At 46.6% G+C, this 20,663-nt stretch overlaps 1 long non-coding RNA gene across 1 annotated transcript in view; it reads right to left on the bottom strand.

Annotated features, from left to right (window-relative positions):
- The window catches only part of LOC144770069 (uncharacterized), a 72,731-nt gene that overhangs the window by 28,820 nt on the left and 23,248 nt on the right, over positions 1-20,663 (bottom strand). Inside the window, exon 2 of the long non-coding RNA XR_013598786.1 lies at positions 5,848-5,997. This is a non-coding gene — a long non-coding RNA (uncharacterized LOC144770069). The remainder of the gene's footprint in view (positions 1-5,847; positions 5,998-20,663) is intronic.

A 20,663-nucleotide genomic window follows, 5' to 3' on the forward strand; every position in this document is an offset into this window, starting at 1 on the left:
GAAGAAGAAATTGAGTAAAAAAGGTGTGCAATACGTCTTTGTATGATGTTTCAAATAATTTAGCCCCATCGCGTTGCACCCGCACGGACAACAAGTATGATGAAAAAGGAAAGGATGTTTTCCCCTTGCAAGATGGAAGATTCGTGTTCATTAAGCGCGTTTATTTTAAATGAGTTTTACGAACGTCTAAGTGCCAACTGAAGAATCACAAACATTAATCTGAGCACAGAAGCATCAATATCTTTGAAAAAAAACTTATACATTTAGACATTGGTGAAAAATATGATGCACTATGGGACCTGTAGTGGTTATTGCAAAGATTGGGTGGCTGAGGGAGTGTCCGACAGGGGAGGGAATAGGAAGTGACATCATAAGGAAGGAAGTTAAAATTCGGGGGTTGACAAAGGATGTTACGATCTATGCCGGGGAGGTGAGAAGAAAGACGGAGTAGCAGGTAGGCGATGTGGAAATTAAGAGGGAGTGCTTGAAGACGGGGGTTTGAAGTGATAGAGGAATTTCGATCCAGTTTATAAATACAGGAGAGAAAGTGTGAATTGTAAACATAGCAACCACCGGGGAGAGTGTAGGTTAATTAGAACTGCCAGACCGCGAGGTGAAAACTTTCCAAGTACAGGGTTTCAGCCATTTGCCTGGGATAGGTTCATGGGAGAAGAGTTGGAACAAGGAGGGAAGGCATGTATGGTGGGAAAGTGGGGCACGACGGAAGATGTAAAAGGGGTAGGGGAGAATGAAGCCACAAAGAAGGGAGTGTAATCGCGACCATGAAAATTTGACAATCAGATGTTTAATGAAATATATGATGCTGACTTAAGAAATGTTTTAAATTTAATTAGTGGATACATTGGTGTATTTACTGATAAATATGTTTGATTGATTTCACAGTTACCCCTGACGAAGGACCCATGGGGTCTGAAATGCATTGGGTGAAATAAACTGCTTTTTAATGAACGTTGCCTCAGTACGTGTTATTGGATAGAGGTTCGGACGGCCCGCTGTAACATGAGAAACCTAGGAAATTGCAGACTCTTGCAGGAGGTGTTAAAAGGATGAAACTGATATAAAATTGAGGATGAACAGGATGAAAATGAAGTTTTGAAATAATGGAAAAGTTTAAGAAATGGATGCAACTGCATATTTAAAAAAGCTGTCGCCACTGATGTTGAGGCAAAAAGGTGCCTCAAGTCTTGATGCAGGTAATAAGATAAACCATGTTGATGGAATTACAGTTTGTGTGAGATTTCTGCAGCCATTGTTTACCAGCTTCCAAAGTAAGTTGCTTAGTAGGTGAGGTCAGGTGGCATACACTGCAGGATCCGCAGGGAAATTGTCCAGTCACTGGTAGTAGGCCCCATGCATTCAAGATGGTGTGTTCTGGATCACTGTCCAGTGCCCTGGGGCGTGTATGCACTAATGAGTCCTTAAGGCTTTTGGGCCTCTTATAGGAGAACAGGGATTTCTCCCATTGATGGTTATTACTCTGCAGGATTTTCCAGTGTTTTTTTGCTCGATTTGCTAACTGCGTTGGAGGCAGTGTTGAAGGTTGTCACACAGGTCAGTGGGATGCTTTCAAAGCTCCTCGCCACGCTCTCTTCCAAGAGTGCTTCCCTGTTTTGATTACGGGCTCTCTTACAGCTCTTCTTGAGGATCTTGTCCGGATAGCCCCGCTTCTTCAGCTTCTCAGTTAATTCTTGTGCTTGAACCTTGAAGACTGAGACTTCACTGCAATTACGACACAGTCGTAAGAACTGCCCAAGTGGAAGGTTTTCTCGTAAAGGGCGCGAGTGGTAGCTTGTGAATTGTAGCAGGTTATTCTTGGCAGTGGGTTTATGGCGCGTTCTGGTCTGCAGTGTGTTTCCAACCTTTGTAATCACTACGTCCAGGAACACCCTCTCATCCCCTTTGTAAAATTGGGTGAAATTCAAATTGGATCAAGTGTGTTGATCCAACTGAAGAAATCCAAATGGGTACTTTCTGAGCCCTGCCAGATTATAAGCACATCATCTATGTACCTTCGCCAGAAGGTTACATAGGAAAGGTATGGGTTCTGGTCAGATAGAATGTGCTTACATACAAAGTTGTGTACATACAACCCGGCAACACTAGGGGCAAAAGTGCTGCCCATCGAAGTTCCCGTGGATTGTTAGTAGAGGTCACCCCTATACTCGAAGTAGTTCTTCTTCAGAGCAAGGGTGGCACACGAGATAACAAATTCTTTTGGAGTAACGTATTCCCACGGGCTGGCACCCAAAGTGTCCTCTATCACTCTGATGGTATCATCCTGAAGGTATGCAAGTGTAGAGGCTTTCTATGTCCAGGTAACCCTGGACTTAGAAAGCTTTGCATACCTCAGGATGATACCATCCGAGCGATAGCCACCCACTCTACTCACTTGAAAGGACAGCTCCATATTAACAGAGGTTGTAATGGGTGGGGTTTATGCCCATGTTTTTTTTTATTTACAAAAACAGGTCCCCGACTTTTTTTTGTATGAACAACTGGGCCGACTTTTTTTTGTATGAACAACTGGGCCTGACCATCAAGTGCCTCTGGCTGAAAGTGCATTGAGGGTGGGTTCCTGCCTGTAAGGTTAGGGGGGAACAGAGAACTAGACAAAAAACAGGCCTTCTCACCAGGGTGCCTGTTGTCTGAAAGAAATGTACATGTGCAATTGCTTAACTAGCAAATGTAGAGTATAGGCTTAATTGATGGAGTCACTTGAACCTTCATGGGGAAAAAGATGTATTCTTTTTGGGAGGTAACGGAAGTGTGCTACCAGTTTATATCCAGGTGTGTCCTTTTGATGGGCACTCATAAAAAAATGTTAACACTACGTACAGTCTGATTGTGCATTACAAAAACATATATTTTGAAAACATGTTTTTCTCTTAAACACTATATTATGCATATATTTTTTAAGCATTTGTTTTATCTTAAACACTAAATCATTCTCCAACAGCCTATCATATTGTGTGCAATACAATTGTATAACAATAACATTCATGTTCACAATGCTTTCTCTCACAGACTGGGGCCTCGTAGGACTATAAATATTCAAGTCACTGTTCACCAATGCTCAAACCAGGATTCACTTCTGTGACTATCTGTTCACATATACCAGGGGTCTTCAAACTGTGGGGCGCGACCCCCAGGGAGGCCGTGGAGCGATGCAAAGGGGGTCGCGCCTTCACAGTGTCACTTCTGCCCTGGCCTCCAGGGCTTCAGCCCCCCTCCTCCCCCATCCTGTGTCTCAGCCCGGGCTGCTGCAGTGCAGCTCGCACTGCTGGGACCTCGGCTGGGCAGTGTCTGGAGTCTTATCTCCGGCCCAAGTTTTTCACAGGTCTTTAAAGACCATTAGCATATTTACATGCCTTTGTTAACTGATTACCAAAGCTTAGTTTTTTTATGGTTCCAGTACCCCCTGGGCCCCCACTCTGCCTATTCCTTACATTTGTATTTTTACACTTACTGCTGTAGTGTGAGAATGCATTTAATGAAAAGAAATATAAAGTTGGGTTGCCAAAAGAAACATGCCTGCTATGTGTTGTTTAAAGATCCTGCAGAGACCTGCTCTTGACACTAAATTGAGTTATAAATAAAAAAGTATGTATTAATTAGTTATGTGACTTTTCTGTCTTTATTCTCTTTAATTATTAGTCATGGATCATTGAGGCATCCCTAGAACACAATTAAAAGTGCTTTCTATTTATATTTGCTGTTCTAAGTATTCACAGATAAGTGCAAAAAATACAGCTGTAGGTGACTGCTTATTTCTGGGCCATCAAAATAATGAGCTAGTAGCCCTAATCATTAGCCTGGAAGTTTGTTGCAGGATCAGCAAATTATTTATTTCCTCCACCCTCGAACCCTGATTAATGCCATTATTGCAATAGTTTAACTTATATCTGAAACCCTACGCTTCAAGTTTCTGGGAATGCACCCTGCTTTCAGACTACTCACTTCTCATTCTCGCCTTCACTTTCACGTTCACCCTGCACTCCCAGCGATCACAATGCACTCACACTGATCACCATGCACTCATAGCGATCACCATGCACTCATAGCGATCACAATGCACTCAAACTGATCACCATGCACTCTCACTGTTCACCATGCACTCACACTGATCACCATGCACGCACACCGATCACCATGCACTCACACCAATCACCATGCACTCACACCAATCACCATGCACTCACACCAATCACCATGCACTCACACCAATCACCATGCACTCACACCAATCACCATGCACTCACACCAATCACCATGCACTCACACCATTCACCCGCTCACCCTGCACTCAGTGATCACAATGCACTCACACTGATCATAGTGCACTCACACTGATCACAGTGCACTCACACTGATCGCCATGCACTCACAACATTCAACCACTCACCCTGCACTCACAGTGATCACAATGCACTCACACTGATCACAATGCACTCACATCATTCACCCGCTCACCCTGCACTCACACCAATCACCATGCACTCACACCATTCACCCGCTCACCCTGCACTCACAGAGATCCAAATGCACTCACACTGATCACAATGGACTCACACTGATCACAATGCACTCACACTGATCACAATGTACTCACACTGATCACCATGCACTCACAACATTCACCCACTCACCCTGCACTCACAGTGATCATAATGTACTCACAGTGATCACAATGCACTCACACTGATCACCATGCACTCACAACATTCACCCGCTCACCCTGCTCTCACTGTGAGCACTCTGCACTAAAAATTCGCTTGCATTGTTCACTCTGTACCTCACCCTGCAGTCACACGAGCACACTTCTCACCCTGCACTCATGTGATACTTCACTCACCTGCCCCCCCCCCTAACTGCTCAATCAGTAGCTCACTTAAACAAGGCCATCACTCACCATGCACTAATTCGTCCCACTCTGCACTTACAGCCGAACCCAAATTCATATGGTCACCTCACTCACCCTGCAGTCACTCCTTTTACCCTACTCTCACACTGTTGCATTGCTCACCGTGCAGTCACATGGGCACTCTTGTCACCCACACAGTGCAGAAGGTTAAAGTGCCTGCTACAAAGAATGTGTACCATGCAGATCACAGAACAGAGTGTGAGTAAACTATGAGTAGCGCTATAAAAAAATGAAATGTTTGTCAGACAGGTGCTATAGAGAGATGAGGTGTATTGGTGGTGAGTGGTAGTGAGGGAATTCATGGAGAAGGTGGAAAGACTGTTGCACCGTTTGCGACCAGTGCTTGGACAAGCCCTGGCTGGGAGTGTTAACTCCCCCTCCCCCCCCCCCGAAGTTCAGGTCTAGTGGATCCCCTGCTTCTGCCTATTATTTACGTTTGTAGTGCGCTACTGTTACCAAAAGGTGTCCTGGGGCTAATAACCATCTGCCTGCAATGTGAGAGAAGGATCCGGGTTTGGGAGAGGAGAGAAGAGAGGGATGGAAGGAAGGGGGTGAGAGGAAAGGGGCATGGGTAAACTGCTTAACTCTGCACAAGACTGCCACGGTTTGAATGCACACTTGCTGCTCCCGTCCATGGCCAGGTGAGCTTCTAATGTGGCAGCGCATATTCCTGCGGATTGGGAGGCCCTTCTCAGAGGTTGACTAGACATCTTTCTGATGTTAATTGCTGTATTTTGGTTATAAACTGGTACTGATGGGGTGAAATCTTTCCTCAGTACTGCCGTGTTTAAAACAATTCTAAATAATAAAGCAACGCTACCCCAAAATACGCAGCATCACAGAACATTATTTACATTTTCTACTCACACAATTTAGTCAAGCCTGACGCATAATTTGGTCCTCACCTTCCTCATAACCTAGAGGATTAGAAAGTTTTGTCAGGAGGGGGTCCTTACGCTTGAAAATGTTGACAGGGGGGTCTCGGCATCCAAAAGTTTGAAGACCTCTGACATATACTGACATCTGCAGTACTCGCATGAACCAACTGAGGTTTTCTACAAAACAAGTACATTTCACACAGATTAGTTTAGCTTGCATTTAATTTTCATTTAATGTGAGTGTGTTTAAAACAAAATAGTCACAAAATATTTAGTTTTTTAGCCATGTTTTTGATCTGGTCACCACACTCATTGAATTTGCACCCGTGGCACTCAGGGTCACATTTCTATTTCCTTTTTTATGCACTTCAAGTTTGTATGTAAATGAAGACAGCCTGGAAACATCTGAACAAGCCCCATTGGCTGCCAAGTTTACAGTTTATATTGGATTCTGCATCATATTTCATTTCATGTAATGTGGCTACAGAGATGATTATTGGATTATATTGTGATTTAGAATCTTGGATTGTGCATGACATTTGCATATTTTTAACTGTACATATTGTCTATTTATTTGCCTTGTAATTCTTGTGCCCTGTTCCTATACTTTTCATTGTATTTTGGTGCATTTTTGAGCACCCTTTTTGTTTTGACATATTTATGACTAGTTGTATGTTAGGAGGTTTTCAGGCCCCATCAATTCAATATTATATTAATGTATTAAATTAACTAAAGTATACATCTAATATTTCACATGTTCTTCAGATTTGTTTATTTATCAGTCATACAACTTTAATCCAGGTTGCCAAGGGATGTTTAACTACATTGGTTGCTTTTTTCCCTTGCCCTTGGAACCATTATCATTTTTAAAAGGGGTCCCTGTTTTTTGACATATTGACAACCTGGAAACACGCCAAATAAACTAGGTCACGTTTCATGGCCTCCTTATTTACAAGTATTACTGAGGCATATGTGCCCCCTGAGAATACATCCACAAACCCCCAAGGTGGGGCTCCCCGCAGTTTGAAGACCTTTGTTCTAAAGACTAGTAGGCTTGTGCCACTTCCTCACATTTCACCTGGTACTTCCCAGGATTTGTGGACATCCCAGCACAACAACAGACTCCAAAAGGAGCCTCAGAAAACAAGTACTCTCGCTGTCCCTTGTCTATGTCAGCACAGAGGCAGAGGCCATGAGTAATTCTATTCTCTTCATTTTTAGAATGAAAAGCTTGCTCGTAACTTTGACAGTGACACACAAACCTAGTTCCACAACAGGGCATTGACCAGGAAGCAGATCAAGCTAAGTTTTGGGCCACACAACACCCGACACATAGAACCAAATCATAGAAGACCGATGACATCAGAGCAGATAGAGTGTTTTTAATAAATGCAAAGTTGTGCAATTAACGTGTAGAAATAATGTGTAGCCCTAAAACGAGCATGTGAATAAGTGAAGAGTTCAATGATAAAATGTGTTGAAACAAATAATCTAGTAGAAAAGGTCAATTTCGACCTTCCTATAGAAACATGACCCATTAAATACAATAGAAATGTAGTTACATCTTAGTTAAATGTTTTTTCAGGAATCAGATTTGTAAGCTAGAATATGTGAGAAAAAGACGATTCCATTTGTGGAATGATACACCTAACCGCAAACTGTTTTGTTTTTAGAAAAGAGTCGATTGGTAACCAAACCATGACTTGTACAATGCCGTTAGTAACGAACATGTAACACTTAATATTTGTAAGTCTTTGTTTCAAGATGTGGGAAGATTTCTGTTCCCATGAAGACATTGTGTTCCCATTGGATGAAGAAACCAGACTACTGCAACAATTGTATTAGTTTAGATATCAGAATTTTATATCAGTGCATGTTCATATCCCTTGCCAGGTTTATTCTATATTTACTGAGACTCCACTGATTTCCTGAACTTCTCGTCATGAGAAGTATAAATTGAATTACTTAAAACGTTTATTTTTAAAAAAAAACCTTTATTAGTGATGAATAAAGAGTACACAGCCACTCGCCTACAACCTGCGTCCGCAGGCCGGCAGCTATCGTGATCCGAATCATGCGTGTATGTAGATCTAGCAAGGTGAAACAGCAATTATTTAAACACAGCATGACGCCTACAACCCAGCTGGGCCGGCCGCAATGTAAAGGTAATGTAAGCTGTTAACGGATGCATTATCTAGCAAGCAAGCTAGCAAGGTACATTCAAACATCGGCCACTAGAGGTTCCTTTTATCATTTACAACAAACTAAACATATCAAAAGAAACAGTTCCCTCCCATGGTTCCCATCATACTTAGAAAATGGCGAGAAATATCTTGAGGTGCAGAGCTGCAAGCAGCACTGCCTATTTCAGAAGACAATCCACTCCTAGGAGAATGGCATTCTGCACCCAATTGTCCATTCAGGCTGAGATGGGAGGGGAGAGGGGGGTAGTCTATGATCCGATCTGTGAGTACAACATTGTGTGACGTGTCGAATGCTGCGCTACATGGGACATTCTAGTGTGGTATAGAAACTATCTGGTGACGGTGACGAACGGCTCTAAACCCATCCGCTGGGGAGCTGTGGCTGGTACGACCTGTATTCCAATCACCTGTAATGGCTAAAACAGCACAGCGTCTCAAGCTATCCACCCATGGGCTAATCATGCAGGCTGTCAGAAAGTGAGATGGTGTGTAGGGGGGGGGGGGGGAGTCTACCAGTCCCCGTCTACCGGGATCCTGGTCCTGGCATGTAGAAAGGGGACAGGCTAGCTTAGTCTACTTCTCTGTTACTTCCTGCCTCTGATGCATCTTCAGCCTGCACGCGCAGAAGGTATGTAATGAGGGGACCCCAGAGGTCTTTAGGCCGGGACTGGTGTGGTAGAAGATCGGCATACGTGTGTAGATGTTCCTGCCAAGTAGACATCGTGGTCAACCAAATCTTGAATTTGGGCGCACAACCTCGACCCCAGCGACACGCTACATGCCGTTTGGCTAAAAGGAGGCCTAGTGCAAAAAATGTCCTATGCGTTTTAATCGCTGGATTCGACTGGCCCAATAGGGCAATCCTAGGACACGGTACTATGTCTACCCCGATCATGTCAGACAGTGCCTTAAATATCTCGTCCCAGTAGGCCGCTACGGCAGGGCACCACCAAGCCAAGTGTAGAAAGTCCGCCCCCTCATTCCTGCATCGGAAACATCTGTCATTGTCCCGGAGTCCAAAGCGGAACAGTTTGGCAGGTGTATAGTAAAGTCGGTGCAAACATTTATAATGAACCAGTCTGAGTCGTGCATTGCCTGTCACCGCGTTGGTATGCGAGCAGCTTTCTTCCCATTGCTCGTCCGACAATGGTGCTTCTAGATCCTCGTCCCAGTCGCTTCGCGCTCTCAGTGACGGGGGAGATGGGGCAGCTTGCGCATGTTTATATAGCATAGACACTACATGTTTCGGGGAGTCCGTTTGCAGGAGGGCGTGTAGTGGTGCCATAGTTTCCGGCTCATCAGGGAAATGGGGCGTGACCGCCTTGATATTCTGACGCAGCCGAGTATAAAGGAACGTGTCCATTACTGAGGGGGTATTATCCCCAAAGAACAGAGCCGATGAGCGAAATCGCCCTTGGAGATATAGATCGCCCCAGGTACGTAGCGCATATTTCGCGAGCATTTTACGACCAATTTTCTCACAGGGGACACTTAACCTGGGATCATGCGCAAGGGGCATACATGGCGAGTATAAGAACTTGACTCCCATATTATCAGCTATACGCTTCCAAGCTTGCACCGTACAGTCCACCGTGGTAGGGTCTCGATCCACGATACGGGCCGGGGCATATAAATAACCCGATGGTTGTGAGGGCCTCATATAACCGTCCTCCACCGCCAGGTGAGCCATGAAGGGAGGAGGGTGTAGCCAGTACACGACAAAGTGTCCCTGGGCACAATCATAATATCGTTGAAAATTTGGAACATCAAATCCACCTTGGTGATAGGGTAGCATGAGTGTCTTCAGACTGATCCGAGCCTACTTGCCTCACTAGATAATCCTAGACAGCTGGGAATTGAGGGAACGGAAAAAGTAGGAGCCTGGGCTGTACGGTATATTAGTAAAAAGATACAAGAGCTTGGGGAGAACCACCATCTTAATCAGGGAGATGCGCCCCGCCATTGACAGTGGGAGATGGATCCATTTAGTGATGGTGTCAGTCAGTTTATCCAGGACAGTACCATAATTAGCCCTAATGAAAGCTTCCCGGTTTCTAGTCACTATGATGCCCAGGTATTTTATTTCATCTGTCTCCCACATTAGGTGGTAATTAGGGGGTAAACCAGAGGGAAGTGTAGGGTCTTGTCTGTCAAGGGGAATAGAGCAGACTTCGACCAGTTGAGTTGATCTGTATCCCCGATATGGCTCCGAATTTGGTGATCTCCCGCAACAGAGGGTTACGGTTCTCTTGCGGTTTGTGTACATATAAAGTCATGTCGTCAGCATAAGGAGCGGTGTTTGTGATGTTGCCGGAGTTTGGCCGCCAGGGACTCAATGGCGATCGCGAAGAGGACAGGGGAGAGCGGGCAACCCTGCCGGGTACCTTAATGGATCGCAAATGGAGCTGAACGGGAGCCGTTTAACAGGACTGAAGCTTGCGGTTTGCAATACAGCAGTCAAATCCAATCAAGAAAGCTATAGGGGATTCCCATCCGTTCCAGAAGGGCCAGAAGATAGTCCCATTCGAGAGAATCGAACGCCTTTGTGGCGTCTAGGAAAACCGCAGCAGCCTCGCAACGAGGATTAATGTCCTGCAGTACAGCCTGAAGGGTGCGTAGATTATGCGACGTCGCCCTATTTGGGACAAAGCCCGCTTGGTCAGGCAACACCAAACGCTCCATCAGTAGATTAAGGCATGTCGCAAGTACTTTCGCCAAGATTTTTACATTGGAATTTAGCAGTGAGAGAGGCCTGTAAGAGTCCCAGTGTTCTGGAGACTTGCCTGGTTTCAACAGGGATGCTATCAGAGCTTCATGCATAGTGGTCGGCAAAGTTCCCTCCTCTAGGGCCGAATAGTAAATTTGTTTCAGTATTGGAGCGAGTAGATGAATATAGGCCTTATAAAAGTCTATCGGCAACCCATCAGGCCCAGGTGATTTGCCCAATTTCATAGACACGATAGCGTCTTTTATTTCGTCCAGCTCGATTTCATGATGTAGAAATTTCAGCTGGGATGGCCCTAGCCACGCAATAGCGGTGTCATCAAGGTACAGCTGTAAGTCGATAGATGTCGATCTGTGAGAGGTGTATAGTGTGGAGTAGTGATCAGTAAGGATACGGAGTTGTTCTTTGAGGTCTCTCTGCGGGACCTGATGTTCGTCCAGTAAAGCAGCGACATAGTTGTGATATCTCGGGGGTCTGATAGCAAAGGCGAGGGCCCTGCCAGGCCTATCTCCCTCGCCATAAAGGCGCGCAGTGTATGGTTTCCCAAGGAACTTACATTCCTTTTCCGCCACTTCCGCATATTCATTCAGCTTTTCCCTGAGGAGAGCTTTAGAAGTATGCCCCAGCGTATCACGAGTCATGCCCCGTTCAAGGTCCCGGAGCTCGGTTTCTATCTTGCGCAGTTCGCCACGTAGTGACTTGAGGACACCACCCCCCTTCGCGATGAACCACCCTCTGACCGTGAACTTGAAGGCCTCCCACACCGTCGTAAGGTTCGACACTGACCCCACGTTACGCTCAAAGAAGTCTTGTATGTCATGTTCAAGTTCTGCCCTAAAGGCCGAATCAGTGAGGTGTGCGGGATTTAGACGCCAACTTAAGTATGGAGAGGCATCAATGGGTATGCGTACTGTGAGGAGGACTGGCGAGTGGTCTGAGAATGTCCTGGCAAGATCGAGGGCGCCGACCAGCCAAGGAAGAAGGCCCGCCAATAGGAACACGTAATCAATCCGCGCCCATGTGGAATGCACTGCAGAGTGATGTGTACCCTGTTGGAGGGAGGGGTGTAAGTGCCGCCAGGCATCAATGTAGTGGTGGTCTTCAACAATAGTTGATAGCGTACGCTGGGTATGAGTGTAGTGCACCGCCTGGGGGTGGGATCTATCCCGGCCTGGTTCCAATGCTGTATTGAAGTCACCACCTAATATGACGTGGCCTATGCCCAGAGTTTGAATTTTACCCCACATTGTAAGGAGAGCAGACGGGTCGTCCGTATTGGGGCCATAATAGCAGGCGAAAAGGACTGTATGCGAATGTAGTTTCCCCCAGACCATGCAGTATCTACCCTCTGAATCTATCTCAGTCCCGGCAGGTGTGAACCGCATCCCTCGCCTGACCACAATTGTCACTCCTCTAGCATAATTGGAATAAGAAGAGAACACCTTGCACAAGGCCCATCTAGATGCAAACAGAGGGGAACCATCAGGCCTTAAGTGAGTTTCCTGAAGCATAGCAATTGATACCCTCTGCCTATCCAAGTAGCCCAAAATTTGTCTCTTCTTTCGCGGGTCGTTCAGCCCTCGGACATTCCATGAGACCAGCCGAAATTGCTGTGACTCCTGTGAGTCCTCTACGTCACCCTTTCAAACAAGTAAAGATTAGTGTAGCATATAGGTGCAGCATCACAGATCATGGTACAATCAAGTACATAGAAACAACAGTTCCCCCCCCCCCACCATCCCCCCCCAGACCAGCCCCGAACTAGCGGTACCGCCACTTTAATAACTCCAACTTGAAATCGGAATGTCATCCCACCCACACCGGCAACCCCAACCAGCCGGGTATATGTCTCCCACCCACCCACCCAGAACCAATACGAAACCAAAACCAAAAAAAACACTACATATGTCCCTGCCCTCAGAAGGGGAGGGGAGTTTAGGGGTTCACCCATTGGGGGTCAGATCTAGGGGCACCAGACTTGCCAACCACCTCCCTACTTACACCCGCGATCAACCAGGCTTACCCCGGTCGAGTCATGCGGGACGGAGGTGGGTGATCGAGCACTTAATTAAACCTTAGACCAGTAAGACTTAAAGCAGAACGAGTATCTCACCAGTATACGCAGGCATCAGTTTTCGCATACCTGGTGACCAGGGATTATTTAGCCTCCGGGGGCCAGCATAACAATACATCAGATTAGTCCTGTTGTGACAATGGTGATTGCGACCTAGAGCGTCGACAAGCTGACTCCTCCCTGCACTGTTCTTTTCTGCATTGCTTGAGGAAGTCGTCCACCTGCTGCGGATTTTGAAAAAAGTGGTGCTTGCCCTGATGGGAGATTTTTCATTTCGCCGGATATAGCATGGCATACGGGATCTCCTGTGCTTGTAGTTTCTTTTTCACCCCTGCAAACTTGCGACTGGCTTCTTGGACCGAAGGGGTGAAATCGGGGGAAAAGGATAGCGTTGTGTTGTCATAGTTCACAGACCCCAGCTCCCTCGCGCGTCGCAACACCGTCTCACGGTCTCTTATAGTTAAGAAAACGCGCAATGATGGGCCGTGGTTGGGCACCAGGAGGAGGACGAGTGGCCAAGGACCTATGGGCTCTCTCAACGATGAGGTGTGGGGAGAATGAGTCTTTCCCAAACAGTTCCACCACAAGGTTTTCAACAAAGATCTCCATCCTCCCCGTGTTGGTGGATTCCGCAAGGCCTAAGATGCGGACGTTATTTCGGCGGGACCTCGCCTCCAAATCCTCATTTTTGTCCGCTATTATTCTTAGCAGCCTGTCCATTTGAGTGACTTGTTTGTTGGAAGAGGTTGCTCCATCCTCTAATCCAGAAATTCTGTCTTCGGCCTCCTTAATGCGAGTGTCATGATGCTCCAATTTAGCTTCCACACTGTCCATGCGTGTATTTATGGTGTCGATTTTGGAGTCTATTGTTGACAGGCTCTGCTTCATGCCCAACAAGAGTGTATTCCAGTCTTCCGCCTGAGGGGCCGAGGTAGTAGGGCTGCCCCCCTCCTCCGGCATCGTTTTTGAAGTCTTTTTGGATTCAAATGGGATTTTCGACTGTCTAGCATCGCTGCGCCCCATGTCCCTCTTCGGCGTCCGCGATACAGTAGAGAAAGGGGCCGCCAGGTCTCAGGAGGGTTCAGGCGGATGGGGGGCTGATGCAGGCTAGGTGGGAAATACAGGGTATAAGTTGAAGGCCCCCCGGCGTTACCAGCTCCAGTCGAGTGGGGAGGCTCAGGGTCCAAAGGCTTCTGGCAGCGTGATGATAACGTGCAGCCTGTCGTCGGATTATGGTAGGACGGGATGGGCACCAAGACTAGGAGATGGACGCGGGCAGGCTCTGAAGTTGCAATTCCGCTTACAGCGCCGAGCAAGTAGGGGCTCCTGGCTCCCTGGGGCGGCTCCGTGTGCCACAGGCGGAGCTAGTATTGGCAACGCCACAGACAGATTTCTCCTGCCGATGGCCTGAGTAACGGCGATGTGCCCCAGGAGTGGATTAGCAGGGCAAGTGGGTATAGGGGAAGCAGGGACAGATAGGAACCTCCAATATTCGTTATGTGACAAGTCTCAGGGAGTCACCTGTAGGAAAGGCGGGGGGCTCAGTAACAGGTGTCACCTGCTTAGGGAGGGCTCCCTATGTCCCAGTCGTTCTGTAGGTAGGATGGGCTATCGGGTCCTTGTAAATAAGATCCTCAGCAAAGGTTCAGCTCCAGGTTGGGGGTGGGGGAGCAAGCCTCTATCGACTGGCCCGCGATAGTGTCGGAGCGAACCGCGCTCCCAAAAGGCGCGCCGGGCTCAAAAAGGCGTGGGAAGCAGTGATATTGCGGACCAATGTCCCACGCAATAAGCGCCTGTTGACCAGAGGAGCCTGGCTGCCACAACACGGGCAAGAGAAAGCAGCGGGAATGGCGCTTCGGTCCAGACGGAGGTGGGCTCTCTCCTGATGATCCACCGCCGCCGGGCTAGGGGGAAGTAGCAGGCGCGGCAGGCCGCAGCAATGACGGAGCCCCCCAGGGAGAATGTTCACAAATCCTCAGGTGGGAAGGTGTCAAGGTTCTCGGCAGTAGCACGGGGGGGGGGGGGCCCAGCAGCCCGACGTAGATGATCGCGGAGCCCTATCACGCCATACAGCAGTCGTTGCGGCCAGGTCCCGGCAGGCCGCGCGGCACCGGGGTAGCGTGGGCGGCCCTCCCGCAGATCAGTGAGTCTCCGGGGAAGCAGCGGAGGGTGGAAGCAGCTGCACCAGCCAGGTAGGCAATTGAGGGGCTGGGTAGAGAGGTACGAAGCACAAATGTCCCCGGCATACACACTTCACAGCGCATCCGCCAAGACGCCAGGCCGCAGACCGCATCTGGCGCCCGGACCGCGGGAGTGAAAACGCGGTCAGATTTGCTCGTAGCGCCAGGGGGCCACAGTGCACCGGCGTCGCTCACCTGCACAGCAGCTAAGGACGCTATAACGGCAGCAGCACCCTCCAGACCTCCAAATGTCTCTACTCCAGCAGGTGGGGAGGGGGGAAGGCCTCCCACAGCCCCCACGCATAGGCCGCAAAGCCACGGTCTGTCCCAGCAAGAGGGGCCGATAGCAGGGAGCTAGCTCACCAAGGCAGCAGTCCGTCTCAGGTTTATCGACTGATATCTCCGCAACCGAGCAGGCTCCCCCAGCAAGAGAGGTGTCGCTGGATTCAGCTCGGTGTCCCGGACACTGTGGGGCGATGGACAGTCGGGTATCTCCGGTCAGGATCCCTGAAGGATGGAAAACAGTGCTCGATCAGGCAGGAGCCTCACTACAGTGCGGCCATCTTGGTCTGGCGCCACCTAGCGCCCCCCGTTTTACTTAAAACGTTATGCCTTCAACTCTTGATTTCGAACTCTTTATGTGTTCAAGATACTTTTCTCATCTTAAAATTTAGAATAGGGACTCACCTTACATGGAATGCGCTTATGCAATTGTTCTGTATTGTACTACTAATGTATTGATTCCTTATTACTGACTAATAAAGAAATATCTACTAAAAGAGATTAATAAAACCCTTTAAACTCATACCAAAATCTCATCATTGACTCTTAATAATTAATGTTTAACCTTGATATCTAAATTTGAATGTTGATTTGCAGATTATGATTACTTCTTACTAGGGCTAATGTCCGTACGTCTTAGAGCTCAGTAAAAGGAGGGACTTTATTTCCAGGTATGCTGAGACACAAATTCTTAATCATAAACCAAATATTTATTAAGGTCCGTGGTCCACCAGAGCGAACCGTGGTGAATACACCTACCATGTTCTCTCTTTTATTGTACTGAACTAAGTTTGTGCATGCATGCAGAATGTTGTTTCACCAGTGGCGTTCTTCTCTCATTGGTTCATATAGCTTGCGTTTAGTTTGTCTTATTACTGTACTGCTCTTGGTGGCCAGTGCGGTGGGCACTTTTAATAAAGTTCATCTTTACTTTTATCTCGGTTTGTGTACTTAACACAAACACATGGCCAAAACAATGAATCCATCACTGATGCAGAAGCAGCCAAAACAGGTACAACATTTATGTTGATTATTTAAAACCAATATTTTTATGGATGATGTCACATAACTCTGGTGGAGTTTTATGCCACCTGGTGTTACAGTTGTGGGTGTTTTATATTTCACGATACAAGAAATCACAGTGGGTTCTGTGCCAAGTTTGTTTAGGTTGTTATTCGTTTGAAAGAACTTTCCAGAGTGTTTTTTGGGAAAGGTAGGTTTTTAATATTTTCTCCGCAGTGGGACACTGGGTGGGTTGGTACACACAATTTTCTGTTTAAAAATACCACGAAAAAAGTAGGTATGGACAAGTAGGTTTATACTTAAACAATGTTCTAAATCACAACATCTGTCTCCACTGCTCCTGTTATCGATTGTTCTTGTCAGCAGTGTTGTGAAGAACACCTGGCGACACTACGCCGGGCCCAACTTTAGTTTACTAGGGGTCTTCTACTTGGCCTTTGCTGCACACAACCAACATTTGAGGATTAGGCCGCTGGAGCCATATCTCATGGAGTGGAACTAAAGTCAAGAGCAGCAGTCTGTGAAAGCTGGATCAAAGTCTTGTTAAGCTAGGCATTCATAGTAGAGTTACAGAACATACAATACTTATATTCATTTTCACAAAAACATGGCAAATACGGAATATGACAGCATTCTATATATTCTTTTCCCCTCTTCCCTTGTAGTTGACTGGTTAGATGTGTTCCCACCTCATTCCCAGATATGTAGCAGTGCTCTTTCAAATGAAGCAGAATTAACTCTGCCCTATCAGTGTAGATGGTCTTTAGTTATCCTATAGTGGTCGTCAATTTGCGTAGGAGAATACAAGATGGCCTATCTCTATAGTCTTTCTTCTCCAGTTTTTTAACTGGATTTCTAAGGCTATCAATCTGCAAAGGTGTATCATGAGAGCAATACATTTCCTCAGCACCATAGCCTTAAAAGAATTCCAGACTCAAGAGACCTCTGTGCCATCGCTGACGGAAACCTTTTCATAAATCTTTTTCCCTATCTCCTTTGTGAAGACTGGATCCCTAAGAATGGACGGGTGTAATCACCATGTAGGGAAGCTAGGACAACTCAGACCCATAGTTAAATCTATTGCTGTCAGGTCATCTTCCGATATATCCCTAAAATCCTATATCAACTGTGTTAGCTAGGGAGACCAAGGGTTGTTAACTAATATGTAATCAATTAATGAGTGAGATCGGTGAACTTGTGAGATTTAGGTATAATCATTGTGGCGAGTATGAATTTGTCACTATATGTCCCTCATGCCCATCTCACTTAGTGGGCTTTACGTTTCCTGGAGAATACACCAGCTCGCCTCATAACCAAATTGGATCTATCTCACTGACTTTTCCACACTAAATTAAAATACCCAGAGAACATAATGTCACCCAGTACAAATTAAGAAAGAGCCACTAAACACTCTGCAGGAAGGAATCTTGAGCTGTACTTAGACAGTATGTTGTAGTGATAGTTACCAACTACTAGGGGCGTATCTTAGTCAATGCTGTTAGGGGTGTGAGATTTTTCAACAAGCAACTTGGTGTACCCAACTAAAAAAGACCGAAGGCAGCAGAGGTAGAGGTAACAGTCTTGGATCTAGGCAGTAATTCTGCCGTGTTTGGAAAATGGTACAAAAGGGGTGGTGATGGACGGAGCATCTGAACCAATCAAACACTCACACCCAGTCAAAAGATCTGGGTTTAATCCATCACCGTTCTTTAGCCCACTCTGCCACCCCAGTTCAGACATGCCATATGCAAATCAGTCTGACCCTGTGCCTCATGGGAACAGTCCAGCCCGAACTGCCAAGCCATGCCTTCCCTGGACCGGAAACAAGCTTCCGAGGACCAGTTTCTGGCATTACAGCCTTCTTCAGCCCGGCTTGCTTGAATCCAGTGGCAAAGTGAGCAAGGGACTCACGTCTGAGCATACCCTGCCACACTTATGGCGGCCAAAAGCGGTACAAAAGGGGGTGGTGATGGACGGAGCATCTGAACCAATCAAACACTCACACCCAGTCAAAAGATCTGGGTTTAATCCATCACCGTTCTTTAGCCCACTCTGCCACCCCAGTTCAGACATGGCTATATGCAAATCAGTCTGACCCTGTGCCTCATGGGAACAGTCCAGCCCGAACTGCCAAGCCATGCCTTCCCTGGACCGGAAACAAGCTTCAGAGGACCGGTTTCTGGCATTACAGCCTTCTTCAGCCCGGCTTGCTTGAATCCAGTGGCAAAGTGAGCAAGGGACTCACGTCTGAGCATACCCTGCCACACTTATGGCGGCCAAAAGCGGTACAAAAGGGGGTGGTGATGGACGGAGCATCTGAAGCAATCAAACACTCACACCCAGTCAAAAGATCTGGGTTTAATCCATCACCGTTCTTTAGCCCACTCTTCCACCCCAGTTCAGACATGGCTATATGCAAATCAGTCTGACCCTGTGCCTCATGGGAACAGTCCAGCCCGAACTGCCAAGCCATGCGCCTTCCCTGGACCGGAAACAAGCTTCCGAGGACCGGTTTCTGGCATTACAGCCTTCTTCAGCCCGGCTTGCTTGAATCCAGTGGCAAAGTGAGCAAGGGACTCACGTCTGAGCATACCCTGCCACACTTATGGCGGCCAAAAGCAGTACAAAAGGGGGTGGTGATGGACGGAGCATCTGAACCAATCAAACACTCACACCCAGTCAAAAGATCTGGGTTTAATCCATCACCGTTCTTTAGCCCACTCTGCCACCCCAGTTCAGACATGGCTATATGCAAATCAGTCTGACCCTGTGCCTCATGGGAACAGTCCAGCCCGAACTGCCAAGCCATGCCTTCCCTAGACCGGAAACAAGCTTCCGAGGACTGGTTTCTGGCATTACAGCCGTCTTCAGCCCGGCTTGCTTAAATCCAGTGGCAAAGTGAGCAAGGGACTCATGTCTGAGCATACCCTGCCACACTTATGGCGGCCAAAGCGGTACAAAAGGGGGTCCATCACCACCCCCTTTTGTACCACTTTGTTCAGATCTTTTGACTGGGTGTGAGTGTTTGTTTGCTTCAGATGCTCCGTCCATCACCACCCCCTTTTGTACCATTGTGTTTGGAAAATGACATTCTGTGCAGCTTTAAAATGTACTTAGAGACATAAGATACAAAACAATTTAACACAGCAACGACCGGAATTGGATTCATGTTGTACGCATGATAGTGCTTACATTTTCAATGTAAAGTGTACTGCTGGTGGAGGTTAATAGGTTAATATGTGAGTTTAGCTTGATCTGGTCGATCTGGATGTGTCCCTGAGGTCGGAAATGCTTAGCTTGTAGGACTTTTGTGACCATGAAGGTGCCTGGAATTAGGTTGAAAGTCTACGGTTGGTGCAGTGTAGCGGTTCTGCCTATGAAGAACTACCGAATGTAGAGTTGATCTGTGACAGAGAAGCATAAGGAGAGAAAATGCAATCTCTATGGTCTCAAATGCATAGAACCCACATCAGTCATTTTGTTATGTCAAGGCATTGATTAAATACAATTGGTTAACCTACTTATGATTGTTGTTCAAGAAAAGAAAGCCCGACATGCGGCATCAACCTACTATGTGAGGATGCCCAAGACCCTTGCTCTCTTTAAGCAGAGGTGTTCCTTAACCCCTCATCTATCCCATGTCAAGAGCAGTGCTGGTTAAGTTCCAGGGAGGCTAAGGTATGAAAAAAAGTTGCATGTATAGAGTGTAGAGATTTGGGCTTAACAATGCAAGAGAGGAGCTGTGAGAGAGACATATATAGCACCCATACTCACACGTTTATGGAAGACTGACATATTTGGAAATAACCTACTATTTTCAGAAAGCTGTCACCAGTTACCTGAATAATGAAAAACGCCTTGCATAGTTCATGCTGAGTTTGCTGTTAGGGCACAACTCAGTGAGCTATTTTACCAAGTTTGTCCCTTGAAACCCATAGGTTAAACAATGTCCCTCCAATTAAGGCATTAACATACTGAGCTTTTTTTTTACCTAGAATACACATTTGTCGCATAGTGTTAGCGCGCTGGAGCGGATACATTATATTAAGTGTGCCTCAAATCCACTATTAGCTAACAGAACAAGGGTGCCAATACTGATATGAATAGTTCAATCAAAACAATACCCATCCAACACTGGAACAAAAATTCAAGAGTGGGAACTACTACTCAATAGTATTTTATTCAAAGATTTTTTGAAGAATTAGTTTCAAAGTTTAATACATGATGTACAAAATCTTTCTCAAACAAACACGTGGGACATTAAAACATTAGCTATATACTTGATCTTTCATTCAATTGTTCAGGCATATCACAAGCATCCATATCACGTACACACACTCAGAAAAAGAAAAACA

This window comes from Lissotriton helveticus, chromosome 7, assembly GCF_964261635.1.
Source record: "Lissotriton helveticus chromosome 7, aLisHel1.1, whole genome shotgun sequence".
Taxonomy (NCBI): domain Eukaryota; kingdom Metazoa; phylum Chordata; class Amphibia; order Caudata; family Salamandridae; genus Lissotriton; species Lissotriton helveticus.